This window comes from Contarinia nasturtii, unplaced genomic scaffold (assembly GCF_009176525.2).
Source record: "Contarinia nasturtii isolate CC-2019 unplaced genomic scaffold, AAFC_CNas_1.1 Cnas_scaffold_2678, whole genome shotgun sequence".
In the NCBI taxonomy this organism is placed as follows: domain Eukaryota; kingdom Metazoa; phylum Arthropoda; class Insecta; order Diptera; family Cecidomyiidae; genus Contarinia; species Contarinia nasturtii.
This window is the reverse complement of record NW_022199997.1, coordinates 120,327-140,252: the sequence shown is the minus strand read 5'-3', so window position 1 is coordinate 140,252 and position 19,926 is coordinate 120,327. Positions and strand designations below refer to the sequence as shown.

Sequence of the window (19,926 nt, the reverse complement as noted above, 5' to 3'; positions counted from 1 at the left end):
AGAGAGAGAGAGAGAGAGAGAGAGAGAGAGAGAGAGAGAGAGAGAGAGAGAGAGAGAGAGAGAGAGAGAGAAACATACAAAACAATAGGAATAAAAAAGAGACGAGCTGAAAGAATTAAAAACTTTTCCCAATGAAATGGAAACAAAATGGAAAAAGAAAAAAAACTACGACATCAGCCCCGCGAAACAAGGATTCAAACAACAACAATCACATCAAACACATCAACATCAACTCAAACAAAGGAAACTATTACAATGCGAATTTTACTTTTGCTCTTTCCCCTCCATCCTCCGCACTTTATATCGGATTTTTTTTTCTCTTTCGTGTTGCTTGCCTTCACCCTCTCTGTCTGCATCTTGTTAATTTTTCTCGTGTATCCTCTTGCCGTTGTGTGTCGTGCATGAAATGGATTTAAACACATTGAAGATGTGCTCTCTTTGTTGTAAATTTTGGATAAATTCGCGTTTGTGATTACACAAAAGTTCAAATCTAAAACTGAAGAAAATAATACGAATCGAAAAAAAGAGAAAACATTCACTTTTGTTAAGTTTTCAGTCTCGATCAGTTAGATGTCGTAGTTGTTGGCTTGTTGGCATCGTCTCTTCCGTCATTCGGTGCTGTTCACTCTCAAAACTCTCTATTGACGTATCATCATTTGATTCGATGAAATGCAAGCCAAACTATGCACGGAATGAGTAATAAGGCGCGTTCTCCACGCGCGCGTGTGTGTGTGTAACTTTGTATTATGTTAAATTATGGCAAGCATCTATCTGTTCAATGCAAATCCCTTTTTGAAATAATTCCCATTCATGATTGAAAAATCCTACTCTTTTGTCTTCCTGTTGTGATATGCTAACGTGAAATATACATAGCGATTTTCCATATCAACTATTAAATCCATCGATGGATGGATAGAGTTAGTTTTATTTATCCTGCGTTCTGGTATTATTGATATAATCTCTTTGGATTTTTTTTTCTCTTTTGTGTGTACTTCTGCTTGCTTTGTGATGTCATGATGCGATTACATTTTCTTTCTTTCTTCCCAAAGTGTATCTTTTGATGATGGTAACAATTTTAACTATTCCAGAAAGTGTACTTTCATTTGATTGCACTTTTTGAAGTTCTTTGATATGCGTGCACGTGATGGGGATGCATCGGCAAATATTTGCATATTTTCCATGTGAAATTACACTAACGTTCGTTTGCCATTTTTCCCATTTTTGATGATAGGAAATTCATCAATCAAGTGGTTCGATGGTCGTGCCATTGCCATTTCATCCGACCAGCGGATGTAATATACCACATGAGAAAAAGATAGAAAATGATGCGTAAACAATTCCAGTGGACGAAAGAAACGTAAAGGAATGAATGAAGTTGGGAATGGATAAACAATTCGTTTGTTTTTATTCCATATCGATCACAATCGAATGTTAGAATAGTTTGCTTTCATTCGACACTTCAAATAAACGATTCAATTTATTACGAAAGTTTTCCATATTTTCCAAGCGAACTACATTCGTTGCGTGCACCATACACTGCTGTATATCGTTTGTGTTTTTTTTTTTATGAATGAAATAAAATTGTTCATCACAATCAGTGGAAAACAAAGTAAAGTACGCAATGAATATACACATGTACATTTCCACAGTGTTTGGTGCAGATATCGTTTTGTTTTTCATTCTGTGCTCATCGGTAGCGCCGCAAGCAGAAAATTTTAATTGCATGTGTCAAACGGTATGTCATTATCAGTGTGATTTATCAGTTGCATCTTTAGTTGTCGGGGAGTTAATATCGCGTGCCACGTATGCATTTACACATGGAATGCAGATGTATTTGAATAAAGTTTAATATCCCACATTTTTTTATTTGTCGGTTTTCTGTTTTTATGTTTCGCTCGTATCGTGCAAATGCATGTATAGCTGCTATATATGGAATGGAGTAATTTGTATTATTACCTCGACATATCATTCGTACCTTGTTTAACAGAATTTGCGAAACAGATTTTGCTTTGCATTAAATTTAATGAAATGTTAACAAACTTGAGTCAATTGTTTGCAGGTCAATTAATTTAATTATTAGCAGTCACATTGAGTTATTCGTTATTGAATAGGCTATGTCAAATGCAATGAGCTTTGAATCTCAATGGTACAATGGTATTACCACTACTTATCATCAAACATCTCAAACAGGTTCTCTAACTCGATGGCTCTCTCGCCCGCTCGATGCAATAATATTGAGAAAGTTTTCGATTCATTGTTTCGAAATTGTTTTGTAAATCTTGGAATGCAAAATTTTCTCAATAATAATAATTTTCATAGTTGATGAGGCGAGGAGTGAGGGCGAAGGAAGGAAGGAGAAGGAGGATATATAGATAGATTACTTTGCGCATTAATCCTTATAAATTATCTCATAATAATAATAATTTTGTAATGTTCGATGAATCCGCTTACTGCGGTTGAATGTAATTTTATCAGGGTTTGCAGGAGCTATAAGCTGAATAAGAATGTATTTCGTCATTCATGTTGTGATTTCGTTGCTATATTGCGCTATCACCTTCGTCATCGTCGGCTTGTGATCGGTATATGTACGGGAATATGGGATGCATTTTTGGACTGCAACAGCGACGAATCCAACACATCCACCAAAGTCATGATGCAATCACACAAATACAAATGCGGCAAAATTCATGCGGCAGATTATACACGAACACCGAAAATTACATTTACACATATGCATGTACACACGCGCACCAATACAATCGAAACGAAAATGCACCGGGATGGACATTCTGAGAAAGAGTCTGACGTCGTCGTCGTCGTAGTCGTCATCGCGTATTGCTTCCGATAAAATATACGTAGTTACTATAAATAAAACGCATCGACATTTATGCGGCAGCATTATAATATAGCAAGCAACAGCAGCATCAGCAGCAGCTTCCACATAAACGTGCACACACCAACATATTCAATTGAATGTGGGGAAAATCGTTGCACAAACAAACACAACCGATTCCATTGAAGAGATAAAAGATTCACATGCACATTTGCAAACAAATACATATGGGCCGAAAAATAAACGGACAAGACGAACCAGAGAACGGTAGTGCATTTTGGACGCACAATGGGAAAATATTTGTATATGTGCCGACTGGGGGGCTTGTTAAACACCGAACAGTAAGCAAAATGATGTGTCTGTTAGCAGTGTACATTGGATTTCTTTTCGGAAAATCGGCATAAGCATATTAGCCGACTACTACACTGCAAATAAATACATACAAACGCATACATACTGGCGCACACACGAGAACAAATCCGAAATGAACATGGTCTATGCACGACAACGGTTCTTCTTTTTTTTTAATTGAAACGGCAGCAATCGTAAATGTGACACAGTACGACTGACAATGCCTACAAATACAATGGCAACCACAATCACGCTCAATCGCGTTACACTGTTCCATTCAGAAAAAAGGTCCTCTATCCTCTTCTCTCTCTTTATAGTTTATATGCCGTGAGTCGATTCGTAATGCTCCTCGTTGGTGTTGATTCATTTTGAGATTTGCTTCGTTTTGTTCATTCGGTATTATGTGACTTTCCCAATAATTTCATAGACTTTTGCGTCGTCGGGCCACACAATCAACAACCAAAACTATATATGAGTGAACGAATAAGATGTTTTTTTCTATTCACTTCGATCGCATTCATTTTGAATCACTTGGCCGATTATTCGAGCGCGTACAACTAAAACGAATATGAAATCAAATAAATAAATCGTCAAAAGAAGACAACACATATATGAAAATGAATTGAATTTTTCTTTCGGTTATAGATTCGTTGGTGCGGCTTTGGTTGCTTGTTATTGTTGCCGTTGTCGTTGCCGATATGCCGTTTCGAGAGAGACCGTTTTATTTTCGCTTGTTCACTGTATCGCACTGTGTGTCGACAACTTGAGCGCATTTAGTTTTTTCCGCACACAAGAATGAAAGAAAAACCACACACAATTCGTTTCTTTTTTGTTTCACTCTCTCTCTTCATTTCGCTCTGTTTTCTTCCGTTCACATCGGCTCAAATACATTCCGCGTGGCGATAGTGTTCAGTTGATACAGGCGCGCATACACCGTAATCGCAAAGCAGGCAGCACATTTTCGAACAGCAGCACCGAAAACCGTGTGTGAGCCTTTAGCTCCAACTCCAACTGTCCCTCACTCGTTCGTTCATTCTCGATCTGTTCGTATTGTGCGCGCTACACACAGTTTCACTCTCGCACTGTGTGAGGATTGCTATTGAGAAAGTTGTTTTGCATGTTTTACTATCGGCAGGCAGCGCAAACGAAACGAAGGAATAGAGAGAAAAAAACACAAAAAGAAATTAAAATCATTTGAACATCGTTCGCCGTTATTTGGTAAAAAATATATATATCGTATTTTCGTTTGTTCACATTTTGTTTTCAAAAATTATCGGGTGTTTGTGATTTTACCATTCAACCGAGAGCCACTCGAATGCTCTTTAGTGTTTTAAATAAAAACTCAATTTTTCCGTTGTTGTTTTTTTGTTTTCTGTTTTGTTGATTTATTTTCCCTTCGGTATCAAGTGTGTTGAGTGGAAAATTGTGATTTGATCGTTGTTGATTTTTTTTTTATTCGTTTAAGTTTGATATGAAAAATAAATATTAAAATTCTATAAAAAAAAGTTTAATATACACGAAACGCATGCATTTAATAAAAAAGAATTAAAAGTGTTACTGCGGTAAAATAAAACACAAAAAAATGATTAAACGGAAAACAAAAACTAATTAGTTCGGATTTTAAGCCCAAACGAATGCATTGTTTATTTGAAAATAAAAACTAAATTTATAATTGTTCGTCACATTGCTATTTTATGTTGCATCAATTGAAAAATTATTCAGCGTTTTTCCGGTTTGAGCATCAACAATGACAATTTAAAAAAAATACCCCGTTCTGCATTCGCTTTTGTTAATTTAATATTAATTTCGTTTGTAAAAGAGGCGAAAAATTAATACCTCGGAAAATAAATGCCAATTCAACGTAATATAAAAACGCTGTGTCAATACATTTTTTTACAACGTTTTTTTTAAATATCATGTGATATGAGTATTTAGTCGGTAATATATTCAATTTTCATTGCGTTTCAATCAATTTTTCTTCGTATTGATTGCATTTCAATGGCATTCAACGGGCCGCAATTTCAATGGTTCGACCGCTCGAGATGATAAACGGCATTTTATACACACCTTGCTCAATTTTTGTAATGGAATTTTTATCGCCCACCCCTCCAACAATTGAGTCGAAATGAAAATTCAAACGGGAAAGGAATGCTTTTTATTAAATTGTTATGGTAAAATAACATTAAACTGTTCAGCGTTCTGTGTATATGTGTTTGAACTATAAGCCGATCATTTAATACAAAAGCGAGGAAAAAAATCTGTAAATATAATTAAATAAATGATGAAGCGGTCTACCGCCCAAACATTTCTAGATTTACAGTGTAAATTTCATAAAACTATATTGTTGTTGTGCGAAAAAAGAATTATTCAGATACCTCGATTACTGATCTGCTCTATCTCATTTTGGCACATGCATTGACTGCAGAAAGCAATATTTGGTGGCCGTACATATTTCGAATGTTGTAAGTTGATGGTGTTGATTCATTGATGTACATTTTATCGCATTTGTTGTTCGTTATAATGTTTTGTGGGTTTCTTTCCCTCTCTTTGCAAATGTTTTTTTTTTCATCTCTCACTCTCTCCCCTTCCTCTCTTTCTCTTTCATCGGTTCGGAATTAATTTATTGGATTTTTAACCTTTAATTTATTAAATTGAACTGAATGTTACCTTACACTATTTTATGCGTGTTTACCACAAATTCAGCGTAAAAACAACATATTTATAACTCGTTAAAGTGATGAAAATGTCGGATATGTGAAAATTTAATGATATCCCTATTTTTTCGAAAAAAAGTTTTTTTTTCAATATTGGCCTCATTCCGAAGATATTGAAGCCGATAAACAAGGACTTTGCAAATTGAAACATACAATTGTAAATTTAATTGACATACGAATGATGTGTATTCATTGGATTTTTCGGCCTGTTTTTTTTTTGTTTCTGTTTAAACACGTAATTTTTTTATTTCATATGTTTATTTTTTTTTCGAATGAAACACGCAATTGCATTGAATATACAAATATATAAAGTTGATTGTTTATCCAATGCAGACGGAATATCTTTCAATATGTGATTTATTTAAATCCGATATTCTTTGAATTTTGTTATTTTAATTGAATGAACACAAAAGCGCATTATGTCAAATTCAGAATTTTGTATGCAATTGATTTTATTTCGACGAGCTATCGTTTGTTTCATTCCAAATCCAATTTCGACCGAGAAATGTAAAACATGTAGTCTTTTTTCGGTTTTTATTCGTATAGATATGAATATTCGACAGTAGGCAATGAAAATATGGCGAAATAGAATACCAGATCTTGTGTTGTATTAATATGATATTTTTTTATGGTTCGTTCATATTTTCCCGTTTTCCTCCCACTTTTTTCCGCTCAATGGATTAGCATTTAGTATGTTACGTATATGTGGATATATATATCATAGTAAATGTTGTTTCGACTCTTGTCCGTCATGTTTCATATTTTATGTTGGCCGTCATTTGTCAGGTCGCATACACACCTCTAACATCAAATAGCATAACATAACGACCTGATAATGACTCACATATGCACATTACACACTAAACACAAAAAAAAAAAAAATACGTGTGAGCTGATCCTCAATATAGTAATATCAAAACTAAAATCCATACGAATGGAAAATGATATAAGCCAAAGAGTGAAAGAGCAAGAGCGATAGAGAAGGAAAAATGTATATAGTATGTATTCCATTTTATATGTTAATATTCAAATTATGTCCAGGCGCCTATTCACAGGAGAGCAAAGTACGTCCAACACGAAATGGGAAAATATTTATAATGCATATCGAGTTCGGGTGGAGTTGGACACTCTTAGTATTTCATACGAACCACACAAAAACTCACCAAAAAATGTTTTTGTCATGAGTGGAATAGTAACAGACGAAAAAAAAAGTATTGGCAAGATAAGAGTTGGTAGAATTTATTTATGCGAAAAGAATCAAGGGAAGAAAAATAAATGAAAAAAATATATCGAAATCAATGGTAAAACACAATAGAAAAGCGCGTGCCAATTTCTCTCATGTGCTTTGCACTAACTGAAAAAAACACACACTAAAAAATCATGAGAGTGGCAAGAGAATGAGCGAAAAAACATTTCAAGCGAAGGCCATTAAGCGAACAACAGAAAAAATACCGAACTAAGTGCGAATCGTACCAAAAATATTTTCTGCATTAAATCTCACATATATATGGAGAGCAAAAAAAAAGAAGAGATACGGCCACTAGACGATTGCAACGCACGCTAAATGCATTGCAAAGGAGCGGTTAAACTGAGTCACTTTTTTAAAACAACGTAAAATATATAAATGCATCGCAACACAAAACATCCGAAATATTCTTACAACAACCCCTTAACAACAATTCGATAAAGTAAATTTAGAACATAACTGAATTGTGTGACTGTTGTACTTTGTTGTTTCACAAACAGATGAGACACAAAAATTTTTGCAACGACGATAAAATCATAACAAAAAAAAAGATTGAGCAAAAACAAACACACACACACGCGCATCACAATGATAGCGAGAATGCACTTGGACAAAAACAGCACCAGCAGCAATGGCGGAAAAAAGACGAACATATAATTTCATTAATGCAAAAGTATTTTCCGTTGTGTCTGCTCTTTTTTGTCTGTCCATTCATTCAAGTCGACTCGACGTAACTTTTTTTAGCCCCCCTCTCTCCGTTCGGCCGCCTTTTTTGGCGCATTATCACAAAACGTTGCATACGAAAAACGAATTTAAATTTAACGAAAGAAAAAACACACATATACACACAAGTACCAGAAAAAAAGAAGATTTCAGCCAAAAGCGAAAGGAATCCTTCACTTAAGTTCTAGTACGCGACAAAGTAGATTTCGTTGTAGTGTAACAACCAAAATCCGCTTTAAATTGAAGCAGATAAAATAGCAATTTCAGTGTGACAACAAACTGTGAGCAAAAGACAAGAAAAAACGCTGAAAATAACAAAAATTCTTTTTTTTCCCTTCCCAAACCGTACTCATATACAGGAAAAAACGCAACGAGCATCGAGAGATCTTAACTGGTTGTTTTTTTGTGTATCCTCTTCATTCATTTCATTGAGCAGCGACACAAAACAAGCACGTAGTTTTAACTATTGAAAAACTCCACTTGACAAAAAAAAGTGTAGGAGGAAAAACTTCAAATGCAAACTTACTGACTTAAGCTCAAAAACTACGGAGACTTGAGTGAAATCAACTGCGGAAATAAGTAAAAAAAAAACCAAACGTAAAAAGTAAACGATCGCTGCCGTAAATTTATTCGACATCAAACTTCGAATAATAAATAACGATAACCAAACTGAAAATGCTTAAACTGTAAAATGCCATATATTCACTATAATAAAATCAAACTAACTAGCTAAATTGATGAAAAAAGAACACACAACGTACATATATAGTAATTTTAATTGCTTCAACTGCAATATTATCACGCGTATAAAGTAGCAGTAATGAGACAGCAAGTAATAATGAATCTATTAAGTGCAATGAAAACCAATTCGGAAAATTATGCATCAATAAATGTAACCCGTTAAGTGGTTATGTTTACATTTTCCATGTAATCCCACTATCGATAAATAATCCTCGGAAAAATACTCAATTTTCCTTAACGATCACAACTTATTTGATCAGTTTTTTTAGTAGCCATTAATAAAAAGCACTGCCATTCATAGTTTCATTGCCATTGAAAAGCAGATTTTAATAGAGCAAACGAGCAAAAAAAGAGAAAAAAAAAACAGCAAAACGACCTGCCTAAAGGACATGGTACGCTAAAATAAATCAACGCAAATATTTGCTTATTAAATGCACATAGCAAACAGCTAATAAAAAAAACCAAATGGTGACAGGTGAGCCAATTCAAATTGAGTGACAGAAAACTGTGTGATAAAATAAATGATTGAATAATTTGCAAAATTGTTGAGCAAACAAACACAACGAGAGAATATTAAAAACGAGTATCAAAAAAAGAAACACCAGTGATTAGCACAATAAAATCAACTGAAATAAAAAGGACATAGTGAATGTGTGTTTTCATTTTAAATTGTGAGTGGGTGAATAAAAGCAACGCTAAAAAAAACGCTAAATGAATCGTGTCTATGCAAATTGAGTGTATTGGACGGTTTATAGAATACAAGTTACCGCAGAACAAACACTGTCATATCTCAAGAGACAACAGTCGAGTGTGAGTGTATCTGAAACAAGCATAAAAGAGAGAAAAAGACAGTAAAAAAGATAATTATAACAAAAATAACGACTACATTTTCGAGATTTTAATCAAATTGAGTAGAAAAATGATAAACAAACATACAAAACTAAAAACATGCAATTAAATTATCACAATGAAAACTAACGAGATTACGTTTTAGATAGAAAAAGAGTGCATTTGGTGCAACAAAAAATATATCATAGAGACAAGCCAAGAAAGAAAACAAAAACAACGTGTCAATCGATTAAAGTTTGTCGTCATACATTGCGGTTAAACGTTGGCTGATGTGTGGTTATCGTGACTCAAAATGAACACGATCATTATGAATTCAATGGAACAATGGTACACAATGAACGATGTGGTCGTTACGAGCGAACGTCGAATTAACGATTAAACATTTATGAAAAAAAAAAATAAAATAAATTAGTACAATTAACATTTTCGAGAGACGAAAAGGATTCCGTTGTTGTTCATTATTTTAAATCCCTGTTCTTAATTGTGTTCTTCATTATTTTCCGTGCACAAAATAGCCACTTCATTCGACGGGAGAAGGTGATGCCGAACAACACCGGTTAATTCACTTATTGCTCGTATTAAAGTGAAGCCACAAGGTTTCATTATCGTTTAAATTCATTTAAATGCGTACACATTTCCTCTCAATGATTTTTGTTTAACCATCGAAAAGTCATTGAATGAATATCAGCTTAAAAGCAACGCGAAAACATTAAAGAGGAAGGAAAAAAGAAACTTTTTTTACAAGCTTAAAGTGATATTGCATGTGCGAGTGTTTAAATTTGCACATTATTCCGAATAAATTACTTGAACATTGGCTAAGAAACTTGAACTCTCCTCTTAGATTACAAAGGCTATTACGAATGATAATAACAAAGTGTCGACGTGATTTGACTTTTTTTACCGCTGGCCTTCGCATCATCTAATGCAAATGCGAGGGTGCGCGCCCGCATCACAATTTATAAACTTGGTGTGTATTGTTGTCATTACACTGATGCTACATTTATTGTACACGACAATGAGAATGATTTGAATGGTGTAAATCTTTGCTACAATCTTCAGCGCACACCCGACAACAAATATTGTACCGAAAATAAATTTGGTTTGCGGCACGTCGAGTGAAAATTTCTGCTCGGTTTCATTTCTATGTTTGGTGTGGATATTGAGCACTGGGTAGCAAGAGAGTCAAGCAATACACAAACATTGCGACCGATTCAAAAGAAGATTACCGAAAAAAAGGCAGCAGCCAAAAGTTGTCGCACGCATAAACACGAAACAAACTAAAAAGAAAAAAGGGACAGAAACAAGAAAATCACAAACAAACCAACATCACACAATATACCAGAAAAGGAAGAACAAAAAACGCGTTATAATAAAATATTTACTGACAACAAAGGAAATTTGCATACACATTATTACACCATCAAAACATCAAAAATTACTTTTGTTTCTTTTACCTACTGTCGATTGAGTCTGAAACGTCAAACGATTGAACATTTTCGAATGAACGGAATATTGTGCGCGTGTATGTGACTCATGATTTTGACGATAATGATTGAATGTCAGTGGCTTTTTTCCGCATTGAACGACTATTTTACACGATTTTCGGTTAAAACAAATTTATAAAACATAAAATCGGCTCGTGCTTTATCGTCAAACGGAACACAATCCTGTCCGTTGTCAAATCGGCAAAGCATTTAGTCTTTTTTTGTGTTTCGATATTTTGTTGTGATATTGAATGGTATAATTTTTTTCAAGTGTTTTTCACACTCCCTCGACGAAAAGACAATAACAATACTGAGTGCGAAAAGAAAGAACTGAGTGCATAAAAAAAAAGAGAAGAACGAAACGTTTTTAAGTGAAACACAACCAACTGGAGCACATGATGGGCACGAGGGTCGGCGTATCACCATCGCCACCAACGATCGAGTAGCTTGAATGGCTGTCAAACAACGGCAGTAGCATCGCATGCCAGTGGCTGCTTCCTTCCGCCAATTAAAACAGTATCAAAAAGTAAGTCCATTTTTTCTTCTTTTCTTTATTGTTAATGTGTGATTGTTGTTATTATATTATACCCTGTCGTTCGACCGAAAAATATGCTATTTAATTTTAAATGTTTTTAGAGGATGAATGTGTATTGTTAAAGAATTGTGAGGCGTGAATGTGAAAATGTCGAGCACGATCTTTTTGACTGAGTCTGGTTGTTATTTTTGCGAAATGTGCTTTTGTGTTTGCCTAAATGCAGTGTGTCAGTGTATCAAATTCAAATTCAAATTTCGATGGTCGAAGAGCTTTTTGGAGCCAATGTAACAATGAATTTTGCGTTTCTTCATCTGAATTCGTCGATCGAATTCATTTCATTTATTAATAAAATTCATTCAATTTAACTTGTTTTTGTTTTGTGTTTTGTTGGCCAATCTCCAAAAAGCTCTACTCTCCTCACACAGTTTTTCTTGTACTTCAATTGTCGTTGTTGATGTGATTTTGTTTTTATCGTAGTCATTTGCGTTGAACTGGTCAGTGTCACAGAAACACAGAAATTAAAAAAAAAATCGAAGAAGAAAGAATGCCACTCAATATGTCAATGTGTCTATTGTCTTTGTTGTAATTTTCAGAATGGTATACACATCGCCCGATTGCTGTATACCATTTGGAATTACAGTTTAGACGATGTAATTCAATTGTATTTGAGTGAATATGTTGTTGCATTCTTGTGATTACTAATATATTATTCATTTTGATCTTAATAGCCAAAAATTTTCATTTACACTAGATAAAATAAGCTGTGTTATATTGTTGTTGTACTTTTCACTGTTGTTGTTGATGTTGTTTGTGTCGATGTCGTTGTTCTTATTGTTATTTAGTGAATTACATTCATTCATTTATGAAAACCATTATATAATATCATTTAACTACTTGACGCACATAAAGTGTGGGTGAGTTTAAAGCACAATGTCGGGGATTCATGAATTAAATCGTCTGGCATTGTCGTTAGTTAGAAATCGTGCCGTAAAATGGTTTCGACAATGAAGAAGGAGGAGGACCAAGAGCGAATGAATGAATGAGTGTCATTCTCTTAACGGCGAAATATGAGTTGGTTTCATTGTGTCCGCAACAGCACTATGGCTATTATTGTGGCTTTACACTCATTCATTTGCTCGCTTTCATTTCTCATCGGGCACAGCATTTTATATTTCCCAACCAGTTTCGGCGATTATATTAACGATATATTTGTGTGGTAGATTTTTGGTTTCTCATGTCAACGAAGATGATAGCCGTCGTTTTTTCTTTCACATTTTTCGGGCTAAAATTTCTTTCATTCCTTGCATGTTTAACTTTCTCTTTCCCTCTTATTCCTTTCATCTGGCTTGATTTTCCCATAACTTTCCGAAATTAATGCGACCGAACAAAAGTAAATCACATTCACAAAGGCGCTAAAATACAAAACTTCCACTGTGTGTTCACTGGCTGACTACATTTAAACATTGAATTTTCTAATGGTAAAAATGAAATGTTCGCTCGAATTTTTCTGCTTAATCATAAGCACATTTTTAAGCGCAAAATACGCATTCACCATTTTTCTTTCTCTGGCAAGTGGCATTAAAACAAAATGCGATATTTAGCCACTCTTTTGCATTTTGTTCTATCCAAAAAATGTTTTAAGAGACTTTACTGACATTGGAGTGAGTGTGAGAGAGGTGGAGTATTCGTTAGCTTCTAAAGGGGCTCACATAGATGTGAGAGAATGTGAATGGTTTGGCATAGCGTCAACGTTCGTTTGCAACCAAATCCCAGCAACATTAGCTTTAAGTTGGAAATTATCATTTTCTGGCAACTTTATTGGCAAATTAATATTTAACAACAGTTGTGAAGGCATTTTATCATTTAGCACGCTAAAATAATAAATGTTTCTTCTTCTTTTTTTTGATTATGTGTTTTAACCAAGTTGCCGAATTGAAGACGAACAAGAATAAGCACAATGATGGCAACAAGCACAATTTAATTGAATGAAATTTCAGATTTATGATTTATATTTTTCGGCTAAGCCGGGCGCTTTTGATATTTGAATTTGGGTACTTTTCTATGGATGTACGTTGTTTTCCACCCATCAGCGAAAGACAATAGAAAATCTACACTTGAAACCATGATTTGCAATTTATTTCCATTTTGCCGCTGTCGTCACCAACATATCATTTGTATTGATATCTATCAAGTGTATTTGAAATGGGGAAATAATTTAATATAAATTTTATACGCTGATTCACTTTGCTAATGTGAGCATTTCAAAAATGGATTTTTAGCGACTAAATGAATTCGATTCAAATCGAAACGATAAATTAAAAGCACAAAATCGATCCAAAGCCTTTTATACACATTTTTATTGTGATATATCCATCATGAAAATAAAATGAGAAACATTTATTCCATTCGATGCGACAAACAAATTCAGAATTGCTGTACGTGCCTCTCCATCTTGAGTGCATTGCATAATTTTTAAGACATTTTGAGGCATGTATTATTCGAATATTAAATGCCATTATGCAATGGCATTTGTTACGTTTGTCCATCGAATAGTCAACTTTAATCGGCAAATGCTCACATATTTAAATGATGTTTTATTAATAGGTTTTATTATAAATTTTATAGTTTTAATTGAATGAAAATATCATCAAAACAAAATTTTCATTATGGATTTTGAAGTGGTTCGTCCACTATGTTTGCCATATGTGTTCGATTGCATATTTGCAAATTATAAGCCATTTTGCACGAATTATATGCACAGCAAGCACCACAATACTGAATCTCAATTATAAGCTTGTACTTGTACTTGATATAGAGCTCACATATATTTTGCGTTTTTGTTTCTGCAATTCGTCCTAAATACGAATGCAATATACATCAAAATGGAGTACAATGCGGTGGCAATAACTTTAACATTGAAACACAATAATGAATTGCATGGTCATGGCTCATGGCTCATGAATCGGTATGCTCGATATGTTTGCTTCTATTCTGTTGCCTTACATAACTGAAGCATAAACAAGTTTCCGTGTCGACAGAGACAGAGAACGAAAGGGCACAACATTACTGTGAATTTCATTGCATATGCAAGTGACGACGACGACGGCGACGACGAAGTGGCATAATTTTTGGGCACCGACCAAAATGTAAAATTTAATGTCATTATCATTAAAAGCATTCGTTTCATTGTATTGTTATTATTATTATTTCGGCCAAAATAACGAAATCCAACCTCGAAAATATAGTACACTATTGTTATTATTATTGCCATTTTATGTACATACGTGGATTAAGTGTATGTTGTGTTGATCATTGGTTTGACTGTCATTTGCATGATTCCTAAAGTGGTAGCTAGCTGCTGCTAAATGTATGTATACATATATAAGACGCAAATGGAAGCGTATTAAGCAAATAGCAACTTTTCACCCAAATAGACAAGCCAAAGCCGAACGAACCACAAAACAACTCAATCTTAATTATTCATACTTTCACATGCACACAAAACCACACGCACACAGACACACACACATGCCGGATGTTAAAAAAAGAGAGAATACAATTTCTTCGTCAAACTTATTTTTCATCACGTCAACAATTCCACAGCGAAACCATTTGCGTTTGTGCTGATGAATGGTTTGCTGCGAAAATGCACCCACTCAACACACGCTTAATGCCGAAATCAAGTCTCGTCACTCGGAGCAGCACAGGATAAAAATTATATTTTCAAACTATTCGAATAAAAAGTCAATGTTTGTTGAAGTGACGATGAACTTCCATGTGCACGTACACAATTTTACAATTGCCCCATGTACCGAATTTATGGCAAGCGAAATCGGAGACACAAAAATAAGAGTACGGTGAATGCTTTGGTTTGAAAATTTCGATGCACTTCGTTTCCATTCAATTTTCTGTGTCGAAATACCGCAACAAGAATTTTGCTTCTTCGCTTTCTCACACACAAAAAAAGAAATATTGCACAAGTAAGTCGGGCAACACGGGACAATAGAGAATGATCGACGAAGAGATAGGAGAAGTGATGTTTTGTGCTGCGGCGGGCACAAACTGAATATTCAACAAACCGACGCCACTGAAGCAAACGCAATCACAAACATTTGATTCTATTTTATTTTGCAAACAACATCAGAGAAGCAGACTTACCATCGGCAAAAGTAATATTTGGTATTTTCTGTTTTCGTTTAAATGGATTTTGGCTGCTGATGATGCTGCTGCTGCTTCCTGAATATGTCCTATTTTTTTGGTGCTACGATTTAAATGAATTTAAAGTTGTTCACTAATTTGAATATTCAATCGATACACTTTTGGCTAAAGGTGGTTGTGCGCTCGTACAAGCACACCTACAAGCCATTTTATATATACACTCACCAACCATCCACCCATCAATCTATCCCATGTGAAACATTCTCACAGAGCTAATGAGCCTTAAGCAAAAGCCGCAAACAACACGTACAATGCTTGCTTGCATCAAAACGACAAAACACTTCATTCTCACCATTGAATCCATGTGAAATTGGCAAACTAAATCCACATCACTGGTATCAAATCTATTGGTGCTTATTTTGTGTATTTAACGGTGAAGCACATACATATGCTCACACGTACACAAATATAAACATAAAATCGCACACAAAACAAAGGTGAAAATCGCATTTAAACGGGAACATTTTTCGGTATACGAAACTGCATTTGAACAAGTCATTGTTACATGGCGAACTGTTTGCTTTTGTTAGAATAGAAGTTGAGAGAGAAAAAAACGGTGGTATATATCAACTTTTATCTCTATTTTCAGTCAATGCATCGAATTATCTCAAATAGAGAAATGAATAAATAGTGAAGTCTGTGTGTATGGTACACTTTTGTAATTCAGGCTGTATTCATTGTTACATGTATCGCATTTTCTCTTTAATAAAAAAAAACAGAGAGAGAGAATGCCATTGTTTTGATGGCTTTATCCGACAGCAAATGTTTTGAACTATTCAAAAATAAATATGACAGAAAAGTTCTTTTCATTTTTATACACACAGCATTGCCACCAGCACTGGCGTAGTATGGTAGTTTTTAAATATCGTACAAGCTTGAAACCGACAAAACTTTTTGATTTCATTAAGGATTTGCATACTCTCGTTTTGATGTTGTACTTTTTTTCCCTTTAAGTAGACAGTCTCTGCGGAAGTGTAATACAGTCGAAATTTTTTTGTTTAAAACTTTTTTTTAGTTCCCTCGATTCAATGATATCTTCAACTTCATTTGACTTTGGAGGTAATTGGCGTGGCGAGAAGTGCCAATATTAATTATTCACGGCATTTTTTTCCCTTGCAATTCACGAACCATTGCATTTCAATAATATAGTCAATTTTGGTTCATTGAAAAAATCAACTGAAAAAAATGTGAATTCTGTTATTGGGTTAGACAGTCATCTCACACCAGACGGATGAAAAAAAAAGAACCTATGGCACTTTGAAAGTGCAAAAGCCAATTTAAATTTTTGCCACTCAATTTTAAAATACAAATTAAAAGCAACTGGGTGTGCACAACGCAAAAGTGATTACGACGGATAAGAGAAAATGTTTGGTAATTTATTCGACGAATTTGACCATAATCACATTAAATTATTTAAAATGGCCTGTATAAACATACCCATATCGCCGTGCCGAAACAATACGATATAAAGAGGCCACTGATAAAATGCACATATGTATTTGCAATCTGACATTTTTCGATGCAATTCACCACTACGCAATTCTGAATCCGTATACAAAATAAATCACATACATACAAATTTCAATTCAAACCTTCGAAATGAATTTGAATGTGGGTCAGTTTGCGGTATACAGTCATAATTTTCCAACCGGTAAGCCTAAATAAATAGCCAAAATCAATATTTATCGTATTAATATTAATATTAATGGGCGTGCATACACATATTCGATAAATGGTTTCGTTTTTGTATATATTTGCTACCTTTTGTGTGTTTGTGTGAATGCCTGACTGTACATTTTAAGTCGTCCCGGTTATTTGTCAGTGCGATTGATTTTTTTTTCTTTGTTGAATACCTATCATCGGTTTTATTAAAATTTCTATTCAATACAAAATGGAGTATTCAATGATTTTGGCCCAAAAAAAAAAAAACAATTGTCATTTTGGATGGATAAAAATAAGCTTTTTCTCCCTCTTTCGCATGCATTGGCTTTTCAAACAAAACAAAAAAAAAGTACGACGCGCAATATTTCTCTGGTCTGCTTGCTTTTCACGAATATGCCATTGAATACATACAATAAATTTCGCGGCAACTGTACACGCACAATCAAATCGCACAATCGCAAATGGTGTGGTGCAAGAGCGCGCGACAATAATAAATGTATGTGCCCGTGCATGTATTCAACATTAAAAACGAGAGTTCGTGATACACTCGTGAAACAGATACATTTATTACATTTTATGAATGTCTCTCTACTGGGCCCGTTACACACCATAGCCATAGCGATGGCGATATTTAATGGATGATAGTTTTGTTAGCGAAAAACGATTTGCGAATCGACATTGTGCACAAATCGCTTCTTCGTTGACTCGCGTGTTTTTTTTCTGTTTTCGCTTTATTTTATTCGGAGTTTATTTTGTTTTTGTCGTCAGTAGAGGCGGCGACAGCGACGGCGGGTTGTTGTTATCACACTAAAACGCAAAGTAAATCATAAGCTGAATTTTGGCAATATTTCGCTGTTATTTCATATTTTAGATATTTTTTTTCTTGCGCAGTGTCTTTGTTGTCTTCATTGTGTTCGATGTGCGATTGGGTTGCTTGTTTGTCGGTGGATGTACGTGTAAGCTATTACTTTGTTTACTGGATCATAAAATATGTTGTCTGTTTGCCGATTTACACACAATAAGGTAATAAACTCATCGCTCATATCCTTTCGTATGCGGTTCAATGTAAATATCACTATTTTGCTTAGCTGGTTCGCCACCATTCGAGCCACACCACATTACAATACTGTCTACGATGTTGACGATGTTTTTGTTTGCAAAAGCGCACTTTGATTATTTCGATATGGAATGTGAGGGGGGGAGGAGAGTGAGAACTATTTCGAATGTACTAAGAATGTTTAAGTGTATTGAATTTCGAAAATGGCGAGAAGAGTGATATGTGTGTACATGTTTCCCTTGTGCAAATCCGCACAGACATTTATTTACTCAGAATATGTTATTGTTGTTATGTAATCGCGACTCGTGTTTTCGATTTCTTTTATTTATTCACTCCGGTTTTTCACTTGATTTTTATTTATTTATATGTATTTTTGTACGAATGTGTACATAATAAATGTTATTTATTTTTGCTCGCTCTAACTTGTTCCACACTCGCCATACTTTATTCATTTTGAAGCGTAGCGCATTCACCAGTGATGCTCACAAGTTGCGCGCCAACAGCATCGACTTCACTCAACTCCCATATTTTTTTTTTCCTTTTTATAGTTTTTTTTTCTTCACCCGTTCGGCTTCTCTGTATGATGTATTTGTGTGTATATGTTCTGTTTACTGTTTTTTTCTTCTTCACTCGCTTCATTCGCGTTCATTAAGGCTAAACGAAGTATCTATGATATTTTAAATCACATACATAAAACTCAAACTTAAGCGCGGAAAATGAAAAGAGCGGTTGTATGTTTGAGAGAGAAATAGAGTGAGAGAAAACCGGAGCTGATGCATATATTTTCATTTATAGAGAGCGCAATATAGCGGCAAATGAACGCACATAAAACTATACCAATAACAATGACGACAACTTACTCTATATTACATATTTTATTTTTGGGCATTTTGCTTTTGAAAAAGTTTTATTTCATTTTATTTCCTCTCGTTCGCTGTAGTGTGACTGAGTGTGTGTGCGTGTGCTTGTGTCTGCGAGAGAAAGAGATAGACGAGGCAAAGTGCCGTTCGTTTATAATAAATAAGCATTGTGTATGCCGTCATTTGTGCTGTTGTTATTTTTTTTGCCGCTGTTGCTGCTGTGTTTTTTGTTGTTGCAGCAATATCGTTTTGGATAGTTTTGTTTTCATCTCGTTCATACCGCTTCGCAATTCTATGCTGTGAAGCACTGAAATGCGACTAGCAAATAGATGGAAATTGGTTCATTTTCCGGGTTACGCGACAAATGCTTCGAAAGGTATTGAAATCTTTTATTCGGCGCACGAAGTTCGCACACGGTGATTTATTGAACTCAATAACTTTCGACAATTTTAAATCCGAGCTATTGTTATTTATTCACAATACATATCGGGCCACGAAGCACGATTTAACTTTAAGCTTGGAATTTTCCCCAAAAAGTTATTAACGAAAATGTCATTCAACAGTGTAAGCGTGTGCACACTATGTTTTAAGAAGAAGAAAAAAACCCACTCTCACACACACAGTTTTCAACTTTTCACGCGCGCTTATTCGCA

The 19,926-nt window shown here is 34.7% G+C and overlaps 1 protein-coding gene across 1 annotated transcript in view; it reads left to right on the top strand.

Annotated features, from left to right (window-relative positions):
- The first annotated feature begins 4,254 nt into the window (after positions 1 to 4,254).
- LOC116348753 (innexin shaking-B) overlaps positions 4,255 to 19,926 on the top strand; it is a 126,451-nt gene continuing 110,779 nt past the window's right edge. The window contains exons 1-2 of the mRNA XM_031779863.1: positions 4,255 to 4,402; positions 8,227 to 11,467. The gene's annotated coding sequence lies outside the window, so the exon portion shown is untranslated. The remainder of the gene's footprint in view (positions 4,403 to 8,226; positions 11,468 to 19,926) is intronic.